This window comes from Eubalaena glacialis, chromosome 4 (genome assembly GCF_028564815.1).
Source record: "Eubalaena glacialis isolate mEubGla1 chromosome 4, mEubGla1.1.hap2.+ XY, whole genome shotgun sequence".
Lineage (NCBI taxonomy): Eukaryota > Metazoa > Chordata > Mammalia > Artiodactyla > Balaenidae > Eubalaena > Eubalaena glacialis.
Genome location: NC_083719.1, coordinates 4,370,547 through 4,387,196, shown reverse-complemented (window position 1 = coordinate 4,387,196; position 16,650 = coordinate 4,370,547). Strand labels below are relative to the sequence as shown.

General features: G+C 42.5%; 1 pseudogene; it reads left to right on the top strand.

Annotated features, from left to right (window-relative positions):
- The first annotated feature begins 16,013 nt into the window (after positions 1 to 16,013).
- On the top strand, positions 16,014 to 16,418 carry LOC133090478 (small ribosomal subunit protein eS25-like; annotated as a pseudogene).
- Positions 16,419 to 16,650: the final 232 nt, after the last annotated feature.

Below are 16,650 nucleotides of genomic sequence, written 5' to 3'. Positions count from 1 at the left end.
CTGTAAAGTGCATTTTTAATGCACTGAGGAAGTGTGACATTAAGAAGGGCATCTGAGCAGACCTACTAGAGAATGGACGTGAGGACACGGGGAGGGGGAAGGGGAAGCTGGGACGAAATGAGAGAGTGACATGGACATATACACACTACCAAACGTAAAATAGATAGCTAGTGGGAAGCAGCCGCATAGCACAGGGAGATCAGCTCTGTGCTTTGTGACCACCTAGAGGGGTGGGATAGGGAGGGTGGGAGGGAGGGAGATGCAAGATGGAAGAGATATGGGGACATATGTATATGTATAACTGATTCACTTTGTTATAAAGCAGAAACTAACACACCATTGTAAAGCAATTATACTCCAATAAAGATGTTAAAAAAAAAAGAAGGGCATCTGAGGAGTCAGTGGACCAGCGTAATGAGGTCAGGGAACCATGGCGATATATGAATGGAACGTGCTTTCGCTTCTCATTTATTTCAGGGTTAGCCAGTGATGGGAAATTGTCTTACAGATCACAACCATAAAGCTTCCTAGAGGGGCCAGAGTCTACACTCTTCCTTTTCAGAATGTCTTCAGACAAGCCAACAGCACGCCTTTCTTTAGGGAAAATTGCATCTTAGAAAAAGCGCACATTTCAGGGACCACCGAACACATAGCCACTGGAGCTGCAGCTGTGAGTCACCCAGGTTCCTGGGGTGCATGGGCTCATTCCCCTCCTTGGGTCTGAGAGATGGAGCGGAGATGCTGATGCCAGCCATGCAAAAGGAGTCTTACGACTGCTGATGGGCCTGGTTAAATGCCAGGGAGAAGTTTGGCAGCATCTTGAATAGATCTGTGAGGAAAATCACTGCAGTACCTGAAAGAGTTGAGGTTGCCTGGATTAATAGCTTCTTGTGATGAAGCCCAAACATTCCTTTTGAAATCAACATCACTGATACCCACAAGAGCTGCTTGCTTGCCGCAAAGGCAAAGCAAGGCATTCTTGCTTTATTTCTTAACAGGCCCAGCCCCCATCTTGTTTAAAGCACTTGCTGTCCATACTTTGATGTTATTTCATAGTGAGTGCTCAAAAAACAAAACCAAGGTCTTTTAATTAGTGAATGATTACATAATTCCACGTACATATGACTACATATTTGACGTATCACAATTTTAATTTTAAAAAATGCAAGAACAGATCAGTTGTTAGTAGCAGGAAGATTCTTTTCAAAAATGGAACTGGTCACGAATATATTTTCTCTTTCTTTCTGATTTTAAAAATAAATTTAGTTCTTATTGCACAATAGTACATGCATTGGCATAAATTTTTTGCACTGGCAGGCAATAAAATGGAAGAAAATGAAGATGAGCTATACATATAACTTAGAAGTGGTTACTGTGATAACATAATTTATATTTCTAATCTTTGTTCCATTCATTTTTTTCTTTTTTTTTTTTAATTTTCAAACGTTAATTTCTATTTTGCCTACTGTTTGGTAAATTTTACTACTTAATGTGAAACAAACATGTTTCTCATATCATTAAGCAGTCTAGTAAAAGAAAAATTAACTGAAACTATCAAGTTAAAATACATTCAGAATCAGCCTACAGAAGAACTACAAAAATGGTTTCTGGGGGCTTCCCTGGTGGTGCAGTGGTTGAGAATCTGCCTGCCAATGCAGGGGACAGGGGTTCGAGCCCTGGTCTGGGAAGATCCCACATGCCGCGGAGCAACTGGGCCCGTGAGCCACAATTACTGAGCCTGCGCGTCTGGAGCCTGTGCTCCGCAACAAGAGAGGCCGTGACAGTGAGAGGCCCGCGCACCGCGATGAAGAGTGGCCCCCGCTTGCCACAACTAGAGAAAGCCCTCGCAGAGAAATGAAGACCCAACACAGCCATAAATAAAATAAAATAAATTAATTTAAAAAATTGGTTTCTGGAGCAATGAGCAACATTGTGAGTGAATCAATATGAACACATGAAAAATATTTGATTAGGAAGCTCTCGGTGCTTCCATTCTAACTCAGACCAGGAGGCTTGAATCAGAGAACACTTGATACTTTGCAGAAACCCAGGTGTACATACCCCTATTTTACATTCAAGCGATAACATTCAGCAATAAAACATTCAGTAATAAATAGAGGAACAGTCCAATCAGAAGGGCAAATTTTTTAGAGACACTTCACAAAAGAAAATACACAAATAATTAGTAGGCACATTAAAAAGTTTCCATTATCATTATCAGTGAAATGCAAATGAAAACCACAAAGAGATACTGCTCAACACCTCCTAGAACAGCTACAATTAAGACTGACCATACACATGCTGGAAGGGATTGTTCTAATGGGAACTCTCATACACTGTTGGTGGGAATGCAAAATGTAACAAACACTTTGGGTGAAGACCTGTCAGTGTTTTTCATAAAACTAAACATGCTTATTGTGGGAATTCCCTGGTGGTCCAGTGGTTAAGATCCGGTGCTTTCACTGCCATGGGCCCGGGTTCTATCCCTGGTCGGGGAACTAAGATCCCACAAGCCGAGTGGCATGGCCAGATAAACACACTTACCATGTGACATGATGATTCCACTCTTAGGTGTTTATCCAAAATAAAATAAAACAAAATATCTACATTGTGTTTGAAAAGCTAAGTCAAAAAGGTTTTCCACAGCGGAAGACGCATTAGAGTGTAAGTTTCTTGAAGACACAAGGTTTATCATCTACACAACTAGGGATTCTCACCTGGTCCTTTGCCCCACCGACCCCAGAGCACAAAGTGAAATGTCTTGCATCTAGTGGCAATCCACTAGTAAAATATTACACATTTCAATGAATAAATAAATGAATAGAAAGTATTTAGATGATGGAAAATTTTAATGACTCGGCTTCATTTATCAGCTCATTTCACAAACGATATGTGTGATGAGATGGGGGATAAATCAGTGTTTCACACAGCAATAAACTTGTCAGGGAAACGGTGTCCTGCTTCCACTGTCCAACAGATAATTTTCAAGCAGCCAGGGAGGGCATTGTGGGAATTCACCAGCTGGCGTAATTTGTTCTGGTGGCGAGTCCCAGTGATGGGCAGTCAACCAAGGCCAGCAGCCTGTGTCTGCCTCAAACGTGGTTTGGTGCCATTGAGACATACCCTTCTAGGCCAATGCTATGAGGATTGATTTGGTCAATACAAGCGCATTCTCAATTGCACCTCTGGTTTTCCAAAGGGCCTGAAAGTTGAAAATTGACATGTATCCTGATCACAAAAGTCTTAGATGCTAAGATTAAGGATTGTGTCCTCTGTTCCAGGGGAATGAGGTTTACTGGCTCTCACTCCCTGAACAAGCTGGGACCATCTAGAAAAGATGCTGCTATTATAATCCCTAGACTAGAGAAATTTGGGGAAGTAGGATTTTTTTTAATCAACAAAATTGCTTTGTTCCATCTAGATTCTAATTCTTCCTAGAATTAATAACTTAAAATGATGAGAGAAAATGTAATCTTTAAAGTAAAAAATAACTTTTCTAGTGCAGAGATGTCTTGAAAGAGCGGTCGTTTCCCCACCCAACGTATTATTAGCAAACACTTCAGCACCCTAATTATTTTCACGGTGACTCCTGGAGCACAAGTGAAAATGTCACTGTTAACGTCTTTCTGCAAGAATCTGGTACTGAAGACAGTCTAACTGGCTATTACAGTCCTGCAATAAGATGTAAATTCTACAAGTAGTTATAATCTTCAAAGTCTGTACAAACACATTTTAAGTGAAGTGCTCACAATCAGAAGTTGCCCAGCGAGGCCACACTGCAGCCTCAGACACCCACGTCCGCCACCCACAAAGCCGGGAAGTGAAACAGCCTGGAACAGCTGTGTCTCGGGACACAAATGGCTCACACTCCTTCCTCTGTGCTGACAGGGCAAGTGGGCCTGTGTGCTTATTTGTTCCCAGTCCCTGAGTCTTTGAGTTTCAAATTATTCTTTGAGTTTCAAATCTCTTTTTTGAATTGTTCTTTGAATTTCAAGTCTGTATTTTGACTGCGATGGAGCTCACTCTAAAACCCACCTGGGAACAACGGCTGAGACAGAGGGAAGCCTGGACCTGCGTGATGGGTGACCCGCGGCTTTCCTGGTGATGGCGGTGGGCAGCCATTGGAAGATTTGAGGCTGCTGGTCAGTGGTCTGCCCACAGCTCAGAGACAGTGCCATGGCTACCCTCCGTGGGCCCTCACCTCAGCTCTGCAGACTCCGCATCCTGCCTGAGTCCCACCCAGCACCCCAGCTCCTCCCGAGGAAGGGTCTTGGAGAGCAAATGGCCTCTCAAACCTCTGTGTTTTCTCACCTGTCATTCCTCCTTCCCACCCACCTCCCACCTAACCTGTCCCCAGGTGAGTGGTGGACTCCATTCTGGGACAAGGAGAAGCAGGGAAAATGAGGTCTTATGTTGAACTAGTCTGGGTCATACAGGGCAGTGGTGTGTAGGGTCCACAGAAGGGAAGAGGGACCATCCAGACAAGAAGATGTGAACTAGACAAGTGTCCCAGGGGAGCTAATGGGCCAAAGGACATGCTAATCACATGACTATACACAGATGACTACACACTCCCATCCAACCAGCAGGCAAAGGGCCCGAGGGGGCATGGTTAGCACTGCAAGTCACGTCCTTGTGCCTTCTCCAGGGTGGAGCTAACGCACCTGGGGGACAGCCCCAGTCCTGTACGGCCAGCCCCCCTGGAACCTGAGCTGTGGGAACAGAATGCCCTCAACCTCTTCCCCTCCCCACGGCAGCACTGCTCCCAGATGAAACGTGCCACATCTCCCACCTGCCTCATCCTGCTTTGGGATGGCTCCTGTAAAATGTAACCAACAAACCCTCAAGAAAGTGGTTTCCACTGGTAGACGGCATCATTCTACCACCTGCTGCAGCCAAAACTCCATGGCGCATCCTTGGTGGCCACCATTCTCTCGCACCCACCTACGTTCTGTATAACCCAAAACCTCTAACTTAGCATCTCTGCCAGAGCCACCCTCTGTCCCAGACTCTGTAGCCACCGCCTGAGTTACCACCAGCTCCCTAACTGGCCTTTTGGCTTCACCCTGGCTCCTTCAGCCCATCTCCACATAGCAGCCAAGGGATCATCCAGAGCAAGCATCAGGCTGTGTGTCCCGCCCTCCACTGACTTCCCAGCCGGCTCAGAACCAAATTCAAATCCACAGGCCTTCCCTCCGTCTCCATGTCCCTCAGGAAGTGCCTGTCTGTCCCACTCATCCCCACACCCCAGCCTCACTGATCCCTCCCCTTCCCCTGAGCTGCGAGATCCTTCCTACCACAGAGGAAAGGTGTCTCTGAGTAGGGACCAGTTAAGCTAAACCTTTAGAAAGACAAAGGATTGGACAGGGAGAAAGTATAGGGAAAAACACAGCCTCCCAAGCCTGCACACGAGCCGGTATGGGGGATGAATTGCATGCAGTTTGGGTAAGACTTGAGAGGTCATATACGTAAGGCATTTTTTTGGCGTGTAATTTGGCAATATCCATCCACATTTTAAATGCATTTAAAATTTGCTTGGATACAGCACTTCCTTTTCTCATAGACATAAAAATAGCCTTACATATATGAACTAAGCTACTCAAAATCACGTAAATCTTTCCCTTTCCTGAGGGAAAGGAGGATATGGAACCCCAGGTTGTTGTTGCTGTTTTTCTTTTCTTTTTGTATCCTCTAGGCTATAAGTTACAACGCTCCACTTTGGGTTTTTTCCCTACTCTGCAGGCAGTCACTGATAGAGATCTTTCCTGGAACAGTAATAGGAATATAATGTACAACAAAGCTGACATGCCACATGCTGGGCTGTATTGCAGGTGCAGTCATAACTTTTAATGAAAAAAGTTTATTTTGGTAAAATAATATCTTTCCAGCTGTCCTACCAGATACCAGTGAGAAATGCCCTCTGTGGACAGAATGGTGGCGGGAAGCCACGCCCTTAGGGCTGAAGCACAGAGCAACCACATAGTGTAGTAGTGAGGGTGCCGCTCTCCCAGTAAGACCTGCTCTGTAGGACTGCAGCAGACTAGATTTTTATTTGTGCTTTCGTTTTCCTGCAAATCACTCTTGAGTTTGCTTCTCAAGTCTGGAAGCAGCAGGCCTGTCACGTTGGCAGAACCTTTCGCAGGGTCCTTGCACTCTCTGTTCCTTCTGAGTGGCAGGCTGCCTCTCCTGGGGCTGCCTGGGGCTGCACCACCCTCAGCACCGGGGTCTCCTCTGAAGGGCCTCCCCGACCAGCTAAATCAGCATCCCCAAGTCACTGCCTACCACTTCACGATAGCCTCTCCACACAGTCCGGAGCCCTGGGAGTGAGGGTGTGTGTGTGTGTCCATGCTAATCATGGCTCACCTCACCTGGCCACACTCACAGGTGTGCAGAGCCCTGGGCACACTGCCAGCCTCACAGAGAGCGCTTACTTGGCAAATGCAAATCCTTCCTTTTCTTCATAGACAATTAGGAGACAAGCAGGGAAAGGCGACTCTGGAGAAGAGTGTAATTTTAAATGCATGTAAGGTAATTAATTTTAAATGTTAATCCTAAGGCAGCTACATCCTGGGGGGTGGGGACTAGAACATTCCACGCCTGCCCAGCAACGGGATAGACCTTTATGGACTGAAGTGAACAGCACCTTTGGGGAAGCAGTGGAGTCTGGCTGGACTTGAAAAGTGGGTAAAACTTGGATTAATGCAGGGAATGTGGGGAAGCTACTAAGCGGGTGAGAAGAGCCAGGACAGTGAAACTAGCACGACTCGGGGCTCCGCCTGCGCGGAGCGCTGTGCCCAACGCACGCTTCTCCATCCAATCCTCAGCCGGCGCTTCCTTCTGCAGGAGGGATGCTGTCCTCAGGTGGAAAATGAGTCTCACATGGACTATAAACCATCCCATTTTACCCAGATGTGGTTTTAAACTCCCATTTGTCAGGCACCGAAACCAATGTCCTGGTGGAGGATTCTGAGACATTCTGAAGGTGTCTTAGAAATAATGGTGGGAAATAAGCTGGTTTAAAATAAAATCAAAGGGGCCCTGGGGTATTTGAATGCCAGACGAAGGGATTTAGACTTTAACTGGTGTGGAGGACAGGGAGCTGGGAGTGATGAGCAGGATTTATATAGTCAACTTGTTTTAGAGAAATAAATATTCATCAGTAGGCAGGGTATATTAATAATATAGAAATGTTAGTTACCAGACTTGTAAATCCAGGTTCAAAAAGATGTGTTTTCCTAACTTTAGAACACCCAGTGGTGTATATTAAATAACAAAATCGTACTATTAAAATTTTGACTAAATTTTATTAGCTCAGCTGTATCAATTAATCCAATATTATTCTTTTTTTTTTTTTAAAGATTGATTGATTGCTATGTTGGGTCTTCGTTTCTGTGCGAGGGCTTTCTCTGGTTGCGGCAAGCGGGGGCCACTCTTCATCGCGGTGCGTGGGCCTCTCACTATCACGGCCTCTCTTGTTGCGGAGCACAGGTTCCAGACGCGCAGGCTCAGTAGTTGTGGCTCACGGGCCTAGTTGCTCCGCGGCGTGTGGGATCTTCCCAGACCAGGGCTCGAACCCGTGTCCCCTGCATTAGCAGGCAGATTCTCAACCACTGCGCCACCAGGGAATCCCAATATTATTCTTTAGGTAAATGAAAAGTTGATTTTATTTCTATTAAAGGAATTGCTAAAAATTATTTTTATAAGAAAATTAGAAAAGTCATTTTACAAATATAGTCAATCAAATCATCATCTGTGAGGATACACCAGAGTCCTAGGTAATATAGCTTTATTACCACTTAGACCCTCAACTGTGGTTTTGAAATTTCATTTTCCACTAAAAGAAACCAAGATTTCCTGAGATTACAGATTCCAGATCTGGGACAGAAAATGCACAAGAGGATTCTGGAATACCTTGTTATTTTAGAAAGCAAAAACCTTCTAGAATCAAAGACTGACAGGGTCACATCAAAAGGCTCAGAAGCCACATTGAGAGTCTTCCATTGGCCAAAATCAGAACAACTTGATCTTCATTGAGGGTCAGGTTTGTAAGGGACTGAACTCTTTATAAATCCTTTATATTAAAAACCTGACTTGATCACTTTCAGAGCCTGGAAGGAAATGATTCATTATCTAATAATCTGGTAAGTAAAAGGGGAAAAGTGAGCATATATCTTTCCTTTCCTCTGTGAACAATACCATGTAGAAACATCTATTTATAGAAGTATTCTAGCTAATACATAAACAAAAAAATGATGGAAATAGAATAACACCATATTACAACCCCAATGGATTATAGATTGAAGCGTTGAGCATTGCCTCAGCTGACAGGACAAAAAGAGAGAACCCAGACCTTACGTGTCTGCTGTTGACAGACCATATCACCCATGTCCTGTGCCCTTGCCAGATGGATCCCATTAGTCTCCTATGATTGTGTAACAAAGTGCCACAAACTTAGTGACTTAACCAACACAGTTTATTTCCTTACAGTTCTTGAGCTCAGAAGTCTTATGGGACTAAAATCAAAGTGGCAGCAGATCTCTGTTTCTTTCTGGAGCCTCTAGAAGAAAATCTGTTTATTTCTTGTTTCCAGCTTCTAGAGGCTTCCACGTCCCTTATCTTGTGGCCCCATTACTCTGACCTCTGCTTTCGTCATCACAGCTCTTTCTCTGACTGGCTCTCCTGCTTCCCTCTTATAAGCACTCTTGTGATTACGTTGGGTTCGCCTGAATAATTCGGCGTACTCTCTCGATCTCAAAATCCTTAGTTGAAGCAAATTTGCACAGTCCCTTCTGTCATGTAAGGTAACATATTCACAGCTTCCAAGGAGTTTGACCTGGACATCTTCGGGGAGGGGTCATTACTCCTCCTGCTGCCAGGATAGAATCTGAGTCTCAGCAGGTCTCCAAATTCAGTTGCCTATTTGCAGGGAACACGAAGGACAGAAGATAATGTTAACCTGCAAGACAAGAATGCAATTCTCAAATTCCAGACTGTGAATTTCTGTTTTCAAAGAGACAACCGGCAAGAAAATGAACGGGATGGTGGGGAAAACTGAGACTAAAATAAATATAAAATACGTATAAAAATCCTCAGTGTCTAGATATGCACATGGGTGATAAACTATCAAGAAATGCAAGGACCTGGTTACCATAAAAGTCAAGGAAATAATTACCTCTGAAAGGATGGAGAGCTGGTGATTGGGACTGGGGAGCTCCAGGTGAGCATGTCAAGCTCTATTGATTGGGTGGTGCCTGCTGGCTGTTTGCTTTATAATAATTTGTTATGATGATTTTAAAAAAGACAAACAGAGAAATGTTCTAAGTATATTGTACTTTTTTTATTGCCATTTAAGATCACATTTTATTTTTCATCAGCCTTATCACACTGGAGACTCATAAAATTTGCTGTTGACCAAAAGCCAGAGGCTTTGTCTCAATACTTACCTCCTGCCATCTACGGAGATAACTCTACGTTCTCATGTGCAAAGGAGCCACTGCTTTCCTCACTCTGAGAACAATACCTGAGGGAACATGCTACTTGATAGGTACAGATGCCTTGCAAAGAAAAGGGAGTGTTTTCTTGTTGTTTTTTCTGCAGAAGAAACAGAATCTACCTTTCTTCTTGAAACCATTATTAATCAGAAATGGAGCAATTAAAAAAAGATGAAAAGAAAAGAACAGCTATCAAAAATTCATGTCTCATTTTTTTCAGAGGCTGTGTTTATGATGTTGCACTGATGGAAAAAAAAGTATCATGAAAGGGATGGAAACCACCAACACCTAAGACCAAAACTAACAGACGAAAAAACTTGATTAAAATTATTATGCTACACATAAGCAGAAGACCCAGAATGTGTTGAAGAGCTAAGCTTTGTTTCTGGCATTTATCAATAATGTAGACTGACGTCCAGGGCCTCCACTTCGAGGTGGCTAAGCACACAAATCTACCTCTGCCTCTACCAAAATCCTACCGAATTAAAGAAGGAATTCCAAAATAAGAATAAATGCATATTGGTCATGGAAAATAAAATGATTTCATGGGAAGATCAGAACATTGAGGAGTTTCTGGAAGTTGTGATCAACTGTGATGAGATTGACAAGGAAAACCAACAGAGCTAAAGACCCCCTACAAAATGTAAGCATAAAGCAGGATGATTAAAAAAATTAGAGTTTTCCAAGAAGTATTCCAGAATGACCACATGATCTGAGGCATCAAGAGTAAGGAAAATGCGGGACCTTGGGGCCACCCATGGAGTAATTAATTCAAGACTTGTAGAATAGCTGTGTCACTTCTAGCTCTTGAACTACTGGGCCCTAGTTTGCCCCAAGTTAACACTAGAAGAACTATTTCCTGTATGTAGGGGAGACTTGCCTTGGGAGACCCAAGGATGAAACAGGCAAAGATGAGACGTGGGACATTGTCTCAGTGTATTCCAGCAGTGAACAAGGGCTCCTGATAGCCAGAAGGCCAGCTTCCCAGGCACCCAGAAGAAAAACCTGCTCATACAGGCTGGTGTAATGACAGTCTCCTATCACAGCACGGGGATCAGTCATTTTCACTCACTTCACAGAGACACCAGCATTGGTAAATCCTAGAAGAGGTGTGTTGGACATGAGCTGTCATCCACAGAACCTGAAGGAATGAGCTCTCCCAGCTCTGCCTTTCCAACTGCAGATCTGGGAAATTAACCTAATCTCCCTAAGTCTGCAGAACTATAAAATGAGCTCATCTACCTATGCCCAGCAAGATTACCAAGAAGAAAGCAGACAGCACAGTGACTGGCACATAGAAAGTTCTCGAAGCAGAGCTGGTAATCAGCTTTATTTGCTGCACTTAATGTCATACACCAGCTCACATCCCATTCACAGCCCTGAGCAGGACAGCGGGGCTCCACCACATGGACCCTCTTCCTGCTGCAGCAGATTTGACCAGATCAGCTGCCAATCATATTGTCTCTTGAGGATTTGATCTAAGAGACACAGAGACTGAGAGTCTTAGAATTTGAATTTTATTTGCAAAGAATCATAACAAACATTCCTGATGGCAAATTACAGGATTTGATGAACTCAATACAATTAAAATAATCTCCCTTTTCTTGAGCTAGTTTAAATGGGTTTCTGTTTCTTACAACCAACCAGCCCCAGGTTTAGCTAACACTCAAAGATGTCAGCTTTCTCCCTGTCCCCATTTAATATGACAGCCTCAGGGGGACGGAGGTGACTGTCATCTTCCCAAGGTCTTTCTTACAGTGAGTCAGGAATGGATCTGGGCATGGGACCAAACTTTCCTCACCTATAAACCAGACCTGTTGATATATCTCATGTTTATCTCCTATGTGTACAGAATGAGAAATTCCATTCAAGAGGCTATTAATTATTTTACTCAGCATGAGTATTGAGTAATTATATCATCTTATAAGAATAAATGAATATAGGGAATTTTAAAACTGACCTTGTATTAATTGTGCCTTTAAGTATTCAGCAGTACATAGTGAAAATTCATCCATTTCTTAATCTCAAATTTTTAATTTTTCTTAATTTCCCATGAATCAAAATATTGGTTCATACTCAGCATTTTGGAAAACTCCATTAAATGAACAATGAATAGCAACAATGCCAATAAAAACAAGTAACAACAATAAAATCTAACATTACTGAGAGCTTATTGTGTGACATTTTATAGAATTGGCACAGAGATTAACTAATTTGCCCAATTCACACAATCAGTAGTAGTGTAATTAGAATGTGAATACACACAACGCGGGTTTAGTAGACACCATGGCGCCTCACCCAGGTCCCCCTAATCAGTCTGGTACCAACCTACCAGCTGCTGTGAGTTTTGCTGCTGGTGGGATGTCCCCCAGCCCCATGGTCCACAGTCAATGGCTTACTGATACAGGGCACAAGACATTCCCCTGCCTCAAAGGGGTGGCAGCTTGATGATGTTATTTAGGTTCCAATGCCCCACCCCCCAACCTGGATCTTTCCCTGAAACCACACCCTGCTCAGTTTCTCCTTCCCTGTTCTGAATCCCTTACTCTTTTATAGATTTCCCCCCTGAGGATCATTCATTCAACGTTTTCAGCTGCGGCCATCAGTGTCCGTGGTGGGTGCAATTTCTCCAGCAACCTGACTCTGGTATGTTTCCCGGAGACTTGTGACCACAGAATCGTAGGCGGAGAGAAGCTAACGGAGGCAATGGATTTGAGTAGTGCATAGGGTAGACTGTCATAGGCAATGTGGTGTCCCACCAGACCCCCTACCAGGCTGGGCTCCCATCCCCCAGCTGCTGTATGTGTCCGCCGATAGTTCACAGCTGCCCCCTGCACTGAGGACGTATCCTCTGCTGACTGGAGCTGCTCCATATGGGAAGCTGCACAAGCCCCTCCTGGGTGCAGCCCTTAACTAATGCATGATTGATATGAGGGAACAGGATCTGTCACCCGTGGCTCAAGGGGGTACAAGTCAGCAGCTGATTTATACTCCAGAATGCACACCCCACCCCAAGGTCAGACCAAAGCTAGACTTTGCCTGGGACCACAGGCTTGGCGGGCTCTCTCTCCTTCTTATCCTGCTTCACTCCCTTCCTTCCAGATGTTCCTGCAGACCACTCCCTCAATAAATCATGAGCACCCAAATCCCTGTTTTGAACTCTGCTTTTAAGGAACCCAACCTAAGCCATTGGGTGTGAAGCTAGTCCATGTTTAGTAATCATCACTCCCATAAGAGGAAAAACACTACTTTTGATTTTGCAGTTGGTTTTTACAACTTATCTCAAAGTTTTACTGAGTCTAATACTCAGTAGTCTAAGACTCACAAGAGAAAAAGACAGAATGATGTTCTAAACAACTGAGATAGCAAAATTAAAGTCACCATCATGACATAATTACTTCATAAAAATATCAGTACCGGCCTACACATAGCACTGAGTCAGTAAGTCAATAAATGGCTTTCTAATTACCCAAGAGTCCAAATGGATTGTTTTAATTCTTTCCTGTTGTCACTTGCTAAAATTCTATCCTATTTGAGGTGTCGGATCTACTTCGGTCCATCTTCTCCAAAAAGTAAGTGACTCTTATTTCCAACTGACAAGATTATTTTCCTCATGGTCTCCAGAAACTTGTCATCAAAACCCAAAAAGAAACATTTTTAATTATATTTTAAAAAATATTTTCTCTCTTGTCAACCATAATGGTAACAACTTGTCAGCTATGTAATTTTGTTCATGGTTTAGAAACATGGAAATCTTTGCAGAAAGTCTCCCAGACAGGCAGGACATGGATGTATTTGCATATGTGTATATCTGTTTTCAAATTACCCAAATCAAAGACCAGAGGGTTGTGTTGGGGTCCCTAGGTCATTATGAGTGAAATAGAAAAAATGACAACAGAGAGATTTGATTTAAGAGAAAGGCTATTAGAAAAGACTCTGCATCCTGAAATCTCCAAGCCCCACACCAACTCCTTCACATTTCCTTCAAGTGCCCTTTTTTTTTTTAATTAATTAATTAATTTATTTATTTATTTATTTATTTTTTGGCTGTGTTGGCTCTTCGTTTCTGTGCGAGGGCTTTCTCTGGTTGCGGCAAGCGTGGGCCACTCTTCATCGCGGTGCATGGGCATTTCACTGTCGCAGCCTCTCTTGTTGCGCGGTACAGGCTCCAGACGCGCAGGCTCAGTAGTTGTGGCTCACGGGCCTAGTTGCTCCGCGGCATGTGGGATCTTCCCAGACCAGGGCTCGAACCCGTGTCCCCTGCATTGGCAGGCAGATTCTCAACCACTGTGCCACCAGGGAAGCCCCCCAAGTGCCTTTTTAAAAATTTTACTATATTGTGGTAAGAACACTTGATAAGAGATCCACCCTCTTAAATGTTAAAGTGTGCAATACTGTATTGTTGACTATATGTACAGTGTTGTACATGGGTCTCTAGAGCTCACTGATCCTGCTTAACTGAAACTTTATGCCCCTTGGTTAGTAATTCCCCATTCCCCCCTCCCCCAGCCCTTGGCAGCCACCATTCTACTCTTTGATTCTATAAATTTGACTCTTTTAGATGCCTCATTTAAGTGGAATCATACAGTATTCATCTTTCTGTAACTGGTTAATTTCATTTAGCATAATGTCCTCAAGATTCATCCATGTTTTCTCATGTTGAAGCACTTCCTTCCTGTTTAAGGCTGGAATTAGTATTCCATTGTATGTATAGACCACATTTTCTTTACCCATTTATCTGTGGATGAACTTTGCGGTTGTTTTCACATCTCAGCTTCTGTGAATAATGCTGTAATGAACGTGGGAGTGCTAATATCTCTTTGAGATCCTGATTTCAATTCTTTTGGAAAAATACCCAGAAGTAGAATTGCTGGATCATATGGTATTTCTATTTTTAGTTTTCTGAGGAACCTCTGTACTGTTTTCCACAGTGGCTGCACGTATTTACCTTCCCACCAACAGTGCACAAGGGTTCTGGTTTCAGGGACAATACCTCAGTACCAGGAGATGGAGTAAGGATTGTGCAGCAGGGCAGAGACACAGACCTAAAACCTCTGACCTTAGTCTAGACTTTTCCTGAGGTCAGCATTCAAAGGTAGGGGACAAGGCTAGGAGTTCATCACACACAGAATATACACTCTGCATCCAAAATAGATTCATTTCTCCATCCAAGGGCTGGCAGTGTCATAAAATCAGTCACCCCATGAAGGCTACAGTGCCTTTCCTCTACCCAAGGCTGGGAAGGAGGAGACCATGAGGCAGTGATGTACCTGGTGGAAATCACCACTGAGCTACTTTCAGCCATTTTTAGATCCCAAGGACAACTGCCAATATGACCAAGGATTCGCGAGCAGCTTAATGACTGTTCTATTACAAAAGAAAAAAGAAAGTTAACCCAAATATATGGGCACTTTTAGTATTCCTCTGTCTTTTTAAAATATTAGAACATTTTAAATATACAAAAAGTAGAAAAAAAGATAGCAAACACCAATTTAACATTATTCTGTCAAGAAATATTGACTAGTTACCATAATTATTTAAGATTTTTTAAAAAAATCAATATATTTAATACCAGCTTTTATAACTGCTTTTTGATCCCAATTGTAAAAGTCACTACTATTCTGAAAATTATATTTATCATTCATGATATTTAAATTTTTTATTTTATATTTTCATGTGCATAGATGATAGAGTGGTCTTGTGTGTCATTAAATTTACGTGAATAGCAAATTATTCTAAATGTGTTCTTCTGCAATGTGTTTCTCCATTCCAATAGAACAGAAAAACAATTTTTTCCTTTTTCTTAAAAATTTGTCCCACCCTCTACCTCCCACTTCTGGCAACCATCAATCTGTTCTCTGGATCTATGAGTTTGTTTTGGGAGGGTCTCCTTTTGTTTTTTGTTTCAGATTCCATATATAAGTGAGATTATACAGTGTTTGTCTTTCTCTGTCTGACTTGTTTCACTTTGCATAATACCCTTAAGCTCCATCCATGTTGTTACAAATGGCAGGAGTTTCTCTTTTTTATGGCTGAATAATACTCAATTGTGTGTGTGTGTGTATACATCACACACCTTCTTTATCCATTCATCCATTGATGGACATTTAGGTTGTTCTATATCTTGGCTATTGTAAATAACGCTGCAGTGAATATGGGAGTGTAGATAATCCTTTTGAGTTAGTGATTTTGTTTCCTTCGAATAAATAGAATAAATTGCCAGAAATGGAATTGCTGGATCATATCTTGGTTCTATTTTTAATTTTTTGAGGAAACTTCATACTGTTTTCCAAAAACAATGCTTTTTCATCCTATTTTTTTAGATAAATCCGCATTGATATCTGTGGATATAATGTATTCATCTTACCTGCTCCATAAAAATTCCATCACAAGGATGTATCTCAATATCTTTAGCAAATCCCTAATTGATAGAAATTTAGATTGTTTTAAAATATGTACTTACCCCTTTTGTCCGACATCTTAGTGAGGCGCAATGGTAGCAGCTGCTCTCCCGGCTTCACTATGCCGCCCAAGGACGACAGATAGAAGAAAGATGCCGGAAAGTCGGCCAAGAAAGACAAAGACCCAGTGAAAAAATCTGGGGGCAAGGCCGAAAAGAAGAAGTGGTCCAAAGGCAAAGTTCAGGACAAGCTCAGTAACCTAGTCTTGTTTGACAAAGCAACATATGACAAATTCTGTAAAGAAATTCCCAACTGTAAGCTTAGAACTCCAGCTGTCGTCTCTGAGAGGCTGAAGATTCGTGGTTCCCTGGCCAGGGCAGCCCTTCAGGAGCTCCTTAGTAAAGGACTTATTAAACCGGCTTCAAAGCACAGAGCTCAAGTAATTTACACCAGAAACACCAAGGGTGGAGATGCCCCAACTTCTGGTGAAGATGCCAGAATAGGTCCCACCAACTGTACATTTTGAAAAATAAAACTTTATTAAATCAAAAAAATAAATAAAATAAAATAAAATATGTACTTATTTGTAATAGCATAACCACAATTTTCTAATATTTACCATACTTCATATGTAATACACTTTAATGGGGTATGTGTATATGTGTGTGTGTGTCTATGCATACACATGCATGCATGCATTTTAAAATTTTTTACATATATTTATTTTATTTATCATTTTTTATTTATTCATTACTGAA